The sequence below is a fragment of the Bos indicus genome, chromosome 21 (genome assembly GCF_029378745.1).
Source record: "Bos indicus isolate NIAB-ARS_2022 breed Sahiwal x Tharparkar chromosome 21, NIAB-ARS_B.indTharparkar_mat_pri_1.0, whole genome shotgun sequence".
Classification (NCBI taxonomy): Eukaryota; Metazoa; Chordata; class Mammalia; order Artiodactyla; family Bovidae; genus Bos; species Bos indicus.
In genome coordinates, this window is record NC_091780.1 from 22,072,582 (window position 1) to 22,080,511 (window position 7,930).

The 7,930-nt window shown below is 57.1% G+C and overlaps 1 protein-coding gene across 6 annotated transcripts in view; it reads right to left on the bottom strand.

Moving 5' to 3' along the window:
* The window catches only part of FURIN (furin, paired basic amino acid cleaving enzyme), a 16,467-nt gene extending 8,842 nt beyond the window's left edge, over window positions 1-7,625 (bottom strand). For 2 of the 6 annotated variants that reach the window (XM_019983649.2, XM_070775149.1), the window contains exon 1: window positions 3,387-3,527. The gene's annotated coding sequence lies outside the window, so the exon portion shown is untranslated. Of the gene's footprint in view, window positions 1-2,717; window positions 2,871-3,386; window positions 3,528-4,179; window positions 4,317-7,257; window positions 7,281-7,516 lie in introns of those variants that run through there. The other 4 variants (XM_070775147.1, XM_070775148.1, XM_019983651.2 and 1 more) reach the window with 4 other exon arrangements.
* Between the last annotated feature and the right edge of the window lie 305 nt (window positions 7,626-7,930).

The following is a 7,930-nucleotide window of genomic DNA, read 5'->3' on the forward strand; positions in this document are numbered from 1 at the left end:
CTCACTCCAGGCCTGAAAGGGCCTCTGGGGGGTGAGGAGTGAAAACCTGGCCCCCCAAGGTCAGCCAGATAGATGGAGCGACGGACCCCTTCCACACGCAGGAATACGGAAGTGGGAAGAAGAGGATCGAGGCTCGAGTCGCTCCAAACCAGAAGCAACAACTGAATAAATGCTTCCCAGAATCTAAGTCCAAAAGGTGGGGTATAAAGCAGCAGGTACCCACAATCCTGTTTTTGTTTTGAAAGAAACTATTTATACACATACACGTATATTTATATAAAACCACAGGACATAATCTGGAAGGACACATGCTGACAATGGTTTTCTCAAGACAGTGATAATTACAAGTAACGGTTATTTTCTTCTTCGTGTCACTGTATATTTTCCAAATGACTCAGGTATATTTTGTAAAAGGATAAAATGTTGACTTTTAAAGTTTTTTAATTGGCGGCATCTACACAGCTCACTAGGGCTTCCTGGTTCAGACCCAGCCGTGGGGAGTTACCTGCAAAGACTCATAGCCTCTGGCAAGAAAGAGGGGGGCCGCCTAAGATGGGGTGTGGGCTCCGGGGGCTGAGCAAGGGAACGGGGATCACAGTGGCTTCACCCTCCCTCTATGGCCCAGGCCATCAGCAAAGTCAGGGGGCCCAGGCTCTCTTTTTACACAGTTTCCTCGGAGACGACAGGGCCACCCAGCCCTGGCCTGGAGGCCTCCAGCAGCCCCCTTTGGTGGCTCCACGCCCACCAGCCTTGCATCATCCGAGCCCAGGCAGCCAGGGCAAACACTGGCTGCTGAGCCAGGAGTGCTAAGGTGAGGCTGAATCAATAGTCTGCGTGTTGTTTTTCCTCCTTCGGCAAACAGAGAGCGGGACCTCTCTGCCTGGGGCCACATAACTGTCCCCACACAGGGCCCCTGGCTAGCCAGAAGCCTACCCCTGGGGTGGGGAGAAGCTGGGGAAGGTCCTGGAGGTGTCCCGCCTCAATGCCAAGCTTGTCGAGACTGCCCACACAGCCCCGGATGCCCCCACCCCTCCTGGGGCCCGGCCCCACAGGACGTCACTCTGTTGGACAGCAGAGTGAAGCTCCCAGCCCATCCAGGGCCTAGGGAGGCGGACCAGAAGGCTCACCACTGGGAAAACTCACTTTGCCAGGGGCTGCCCTCAGCACCCCCAGCCTTCCTGCATGTTCCTCCTGCACTCCCACCCTGCAGGCTGGAGAGCTTCAACTCATAATTCCTGGAGTATTTTCAGTTTACACCAAAATAACCTGACAGCTGATGGCAGGAGGCATCCACAAGGCAGCTCCTCCTCACCCTCGATGGGCAGAGTCCATAGGGTTCCCGACGGGCCGGGAAGCCACTGCCCCATGATGCCTTGGGCGACCAAGTTCCAGAGAGCTGTCTGAGCAAAGGCTGGGCAGCCCTTGGGGAGGGTGAGGGTTGAGGGTGGCGGGCGCTGAAGGGGCCCCGTGCCCTCACTTAACAGAGGATGTAGAGCCCTAGGGGCAGGGCCTTACAGAAACAAGTTCTCGTCTCCCCTTTCTGACACAAGAGCTGCCTCTTGGGTTCAGATGTCAAGCAAGGCCACCTCCTGACCACAGTGCTATGAGCCATACTGGAATCCCCCCATACACACATCAAGACTAGGTTCATCTGGGTCTAGCCCAAGTTCTGGCATATTGTGGGCGAACCGCAGCTGCTTGGTGATAAAGGTGATTATTTAATTACCTTGCAGGACCCAAAAAGGAAGCGGGCTTCAGGCACAACCAAACAATCCTCCAAGAAAGGACTGGCCTCCGTCTGCTCAGCATCCCCAGACACGCTGAGCCGTGGATATGGCTTCCACAGAGCCTGAAGCCCCAGACAGCCCTGCCTCAGCATCCTGGAAGCAGGGAGGATGGCCCCCACCTCAAAGAACAGGCGCTGAGAACAATAAATGAATGGGCTTCTTCTCCCCACCCCCATCCTAGACTCTGACTCACCCTCTGAGTCCCTGTTCAGCTCAAACTGGTAGGCTTGCCGTATTTCCAGCCTCCTGTGAAGCCCTCTATGGGGCTCCACTCCAGGCTTGGCCACAGAGAGACCTGTGGGTGCTTTTCCTGGCTGTGTTCTCTTCTCCCGCCCCAGGAACCTCCCGACGCAGCCAGCATCTCCAAGGCATCCGAACTGAACCTCACCCAGGTCCAGCTGCTGTTTCCCAGGCATCAGGGGGTCTGGAGTGGTCAGGGCTGCCTGGGAAAACTGGTTCCTTCCTTCCAGCAGAGACACCAAACCAGCTCCTGTGGCAGGAGCTGATGGCTCCGCTGAAATTCTGAATCCCAGCCTTTGCTCAGCTACTCATTTGCTGTGTGATCTTAGGTCACTTCCTCTCTCTGTCTGGGCCTCAGTTTTCCTAGGTGGTAAAAACTGCTAGACCAGAGGTTTTCAAACTTTTTTTGAAAGCCACAGAATCCTCTTAAAAAAAAAAAAATCAAATCTTATGTGGAAGCCCAATATAGGACATCGTAAAACTTGGGCGGCTCTAGAACAGGAGTCAAGCTTGGCTCCTCTCCTCGGTTGTCTCCACACCTGGCCAGCGGCTGCCCAGCCCTCACTAGGCCACATCACCTGGGTTTCCCTCCCATTTCCCGAGGCAGAAAGAATTTCGACACCCTCCTGTGGAGGAGGGTCTTCATCCCCGGGGTAAGGGGTGAGCGGACGGCGGGAAGGAGGCACTGACCTGATAACCGACTGCTGTTAAGACCTGTCTGGCACGCAGGCCACCCCACGGGGGCAGCAGGGGCCTCGGCCAGGCCTTCGCGGGAGCCAGCCTCCCCACTCCCGCAGACCCCGCACCTGAGTGTCTCGCCGCCCAGGTGTGCGAGCGGGGACGAGGCCCCGGCGGCGAATAATCCCCTCCGCCGCGAGCAGCCGCTCCACCCCCCCACCCCCCCGGCGGGAGCGCAGGCCCTCCCCAGCCACGGAGTGGGCGAGCCGGCGGTGGCTGCCCCCAAGGACGGCGGGGAGGCGGGAGCACCCGGCGCCTCTGGAATCCTCTCCCCATCCCGCCCCCGGCGGGGCCCCCGCGGGCGCTTCCTGGGGTCAGAGGGCTCGCCCCCGCCCCAAGCGGAAGAGCACCGGCACCCGCGGGGGCCCGGCGCGCTCAGGTGGGCTGCGGGATGCCCTTCCTGCTCCCCGCGGCTCCACCCTCCGCGCCGGCCCGCGGGCCAGTTCCAAAAGCCGGGCGGGCATCGGGGCCCGGGCTGCCTCCGCGCCAGCGACCCCGACCCTCCCCCGGCCTGGGCGCTCGGGCCGCGGAGCCTGCTCCTCCGGCAGAGCGGCCCAGTCTCCTCGGGCCCGGCTCCCGGCGCGCTGCCTCCCCCCGGGGCCCCGCGCCCTCGCTGCTTACCCTAGGGAACCCGGGCGGGGAAACTTTTCCAGGCGAGCGCCGGGGCGGCTCAGGCGCCCCTCGGCCGAGCGGAGAGCCCGGCTCCGGGGGGCCTGGGCTCGGCGCGGTCCCCGCGCCCGGCAGCAGCGTCACCGCGCAGAGGCGGGGAGGCGCGGCGGCGCGGCCTCGGCCGGGCCGGCGACCAGGGCAGGGCTCGGCCTCGGCTCCGGCTCCGGCTCCGGCGCGGGCGGGGGCAGCGGCCGGGCCGCGGCGGCGCGGCTTGTTTACTCGGGCCGCTGTCAGCGGCTGCGGCGGCCCGGGCTCCTCCTCCTCCGCCGCCGCGCCCCTCCCCCTCGCGGCGCCACCTCCGCGCTCCAGGCCGCCGCCGCCCCGCCGGCCCGGCCCGCCGCGCCGCCCATGCCGCCCGGGCCCTGGCCCGCGTTCCGAGCAGGAGCGCCGGGGCCCCGAGGCCTTCCGGGGCGCCTGCCGCCTCCGGCTCCAGCTTGGGGCAGAGGTAGGAAGTGGGGCCGGCGATCCCAGAGCCCTCGCAGCCGCTCGGCGGGTCCCCCAGGCCGCACTGCCAGCGCCCCCGCCCCCCGGGCTCCGCTGTTAGCCCCGCGAGCTCTCTGGGCCGGCGGCGGAGACCTGAACTCGGCACCCGGGGCAGGGTTTGGGAAGGACTTGAGGCGTCACTCTGAGCCCAGTCTCGGCCTAATTCTGGGGGAGTTGGGCTTCTCCCCCACCCCCCGCCACTTCCCCACACCTAAGCCACGAGTTTGGGCACGACCGGGTTAAGTGCCCTGGGATGACGCACCTGGAGTACCCTCCTTGAGGTCGGGCTTCACCGCGTCTGGGCAAACTTCCTCGTGGCCTACAGTTAGAAGACTCACTACTTTATTTGCATTTATATAGACAGGTGGATGAGCAGAACAGCTAGCCCATCCCCTTTTAATTTTTTTAAACTTTTTTTTTTTTTCAACTCCAACTGCCTGCCAGGCACCAGGTCAATCACTTTATATTTTCTCCTTCTTATGTACATTATTTAATCCGCTTAATCCTTTCAGGCTGACATTATTAATCCCATTTTACAGATAAGAAAACTGAGGCACACAAGGTTTAAATAATTTGCTGAAGGTCCCACAACTAACAGGCCTCAGATCCCAGAAGAGATCTGGAGCTTTGGCAGAGCCTGCATCTGAGCTCTTTGCAATATACCAACCGGCTCCTCTCCCTCCCTGGGTCCCTGCCCCAGAAAACGTCTGTGCTACTTGGCTGAGGCCATCACTGCTTGAGCTGAGAAAGAAAAGAGGGGAAGTGTGGCCAAGAGCTCCACAGGCTGGGTTATTTTAAGGTCACAGAGCAGTAGCTGCCCATCCCTTCCTGTCCTCTTTGAGATAACCTGGCAGAACAGTGTTATCCTGTGACCTCTTCAGTACAGGTTTGGGGATGATGAGGAAAATGGATTAGGATATTCTGAGCTCTTTCCCATGTGTTAACTTGCTCCATGCTTACCATGGATCCTGCAAGGTGGATATAGTTTTCCTTTAGGCAGCTTTCATGTATCACTATCTGTGCTTTACACAGGAGGAAACTGAGGCCCAGAGAAGTTAGTAGCGTTTGTAAAGTAACTCAGTAGGTGACAGTCAACCCCCAAACCTGAGTTCAAGTCGTAGTGGCCCTATTTTAAACTGTGCCAACCTTAGACAATGATTTGAGCAAACTCTGGGAGATAGTAGGGAGACAGAATAGGAAATGTTGGTCTACTCCAGTATTCTTGCCTGGGAAACTCCATGGACAAAGGAGCCTGGTGGGCTACAGTCCACGGGGTCGCAAACAGATACGACTGAGCACATAACACTTTTACTTTTCGGGAGATAATGTAGTTCAGAGGAGCCTGGCATGCTGCAGTCCATGGGATCGAGAAGAGTTGGACTTGACTTAGCAACTGAACGACAGTGACAACACCTTAATTCTCAGAGCCTCAATTTACCCCTCTGTAAAATGGAAATAATATTGAACCAGTGAGATAACATATGATTTGGGTACCTATACAAACAGCACAAAACCTAGAAACTCGGGGAAGAATGTGGGGTCCAGAAATTTGAGCGGGAAGGTGAGTCCGGTTGGCCCTCTTTCTGAATGGGAACTGCTCTTCCCACCACAATCATCAGGGAGCAGAGATTCCTCAGGGCCACCCCAGGGTAGCCCCAACCAGCAGCCCCAGCTACAGTTGGGAAAACAATGCTTCTGCAGTCAGACCTAGGCAGGAAGTGAGTCACGGTTCTTCCTAAATCTGTGAGCAAGAGAGCCCTGTTGAGGGGAAACAGGGACTGGGCTGGCCCCACCTAGCCTCTGAGTCCCTCTGTGCCCTTCCCACTTGTCCCCTGGCCTACAAGAAAAGTCAGCCCGGAAAGAAAGCAGGGCTGTCTGCCTCTCGGTGCCCCACCCGTCCTGGAGGCTGGCCCAGGGAAGCTGCAGTGGGTCTGGGGAGGAGGAAGGGGCACTGAAGCCCCAGTTTCTCCCACCAGCCTGTGCCTCCAACACTGCCTTTGGGATAAGGAGGATTCTTTAAACTGTTATTCAGAGGGGCATCACCGAGGGGAGGAGAGGACTGAGAGCCTGTCCCAGGGCATCCCCACCTTAGTCTTGCTCCTATTTTAGGGTTGTATTTTACAGCAATTCGGTTGTTAAAAAAGAATGTGGAGGGACTTCCCTGTGCTTCCACTGCAGGGGACACAGGTTCGATCCCTGGTCAGGGAACTTAAGATGTCCTGCAAGCTGCTCGGCCAGGCCAAAAAAAAAAAAAGAATGGAAGCCACTCCCCTTGAAAAAAACCCTCTGGAGAGAATCCCGCCTTGCCACAGCTGGTGACTGCTAGTCAACTTCTTCCTTTATCTCCTGGAGCAAGTCCTAAAGGCAGGTTTTGTTCTCTTTATCACTCCCAAGAATTTATCTGAGGCTTAAGGCCTGAAGGACCTAAACTGCCTGCCCAGGTCCCCTGACTTGGGGCCTCAGTAAGCTCACGGGCCTCTGGACAAGTTATCAGTTTTACACAGCAGTTATTAGGACAGGGACACCAAGTGACAGAAGCCTGGCAGTGGGGGCTGGGGGGTGGGGGGCACAACCTGTGGGGTTGAACAGGACCTAGTGGGTAAGGCCAGAAGGAGGAACGGGCTGTGAGCAGTTCCCATCTTCCTAGCAGGGGGCCGGAAGAAGGGTCCAACCAGGCCTTTCTTTATCCCTGGATTTGAGGCTAACCAGCCAGGTGGCTTGACTTCCCAGGGGGCTCACTGGGTAAAGAATCTGCCTGCAATGCAGGAGACACAGGAGATTCGGGTTCGATCCCTTGGCCAGGAAGATCCCCTAGAGAAGGGCATGGCAACCCACTCCAGTATTCTTGCCTGGAGAATCCCATGGACAGAGGAACCTGGAAAGCTACAGCCCATACAGTCACAAAGAGTTGGAGATGACTGAGTACACATATACAGCCAGGTGGCTCAGACAGTAAAGAATCTGCCTGCAATACAGAAGACAGGATTTGATTCCTGGGTCAGAAGGATCCCCTGGAGAAGGGAATGGTTACCCACTACAGTATTCTTGCCTGGAGAATCCCATGTACAGAGGAGCCTGATGGGCTAAAGTCCTTGGGGGTCACAAAAAGTCAGACACGACTAAGCAATCTGGGGAGACCTCCAAGAGCAACTGGTGTCCTATGATAAAATCCACCCATTCACCCTTACCTCAGGCACTCCCATTGTCCCCTTAGAGTGCTCCGGGGTGTCCCTTCCTCTCAAAATCTCTTCCTCCCTCTCTCAGACACCTCAAACAAAGCCTTCAGGATCAAACAAAGCATCCAGGATCTTAGTTCCCCAACCAGGGATGGAACGCTCACCCCCTGCAGTGGAAGCTCAGAGTCTTAACCACTGGATGGACAGGGAAGTCCACCTCCACCAACACCCGGTACATCCACACATGCCTGGAAGAGCAGACAACAACATTTAATTGGGGTTTTCTCTAAAAGACCGGGAGTTGAAAGCTTTCTGTTGTTTTCTTTTTGCTTACCTGCATGCTCAGAAATTCCTGCAATAACTTTTAGAATAAGATAATTAAAATATTTAAGTCATGCAAAACTGAATAAAGCATGCCCATACTTCACCAACTAGCTCCAGAACACCTGGGGTCCATCCTGAGCGCTGCTGAGACAATAGTCAGGCTCCTCCTGTCCCGTCACAGGGCAGGGTCCTTCCAGTTCTAGCTAAACCGCTTTGGGAAAACCTCCTTTATACGACAGGCAAACTGGATGTCTGTGTGGGAGGGGGGAGGAGTGAGGAGTGATCTGGCGGTGATGTATCTGGTCACGCTGGGACAGGATCGCAGCTCGACCAGCCCTTCTCCTGTTCCTAATTATTAGGCTAGGTCCACGCTTACCTTTTACCTGCAGGTTCTGCCGCATCCCCAAGTCACTGCTCAGCTTAAAGGTTCCCTTCTGCCAGCTCTGTGTCTCTGCTTTGCCCTCACTGCCCAGCCAGTGCTGCCCACGATTGGGCAACAAATAGGTGCTTTGG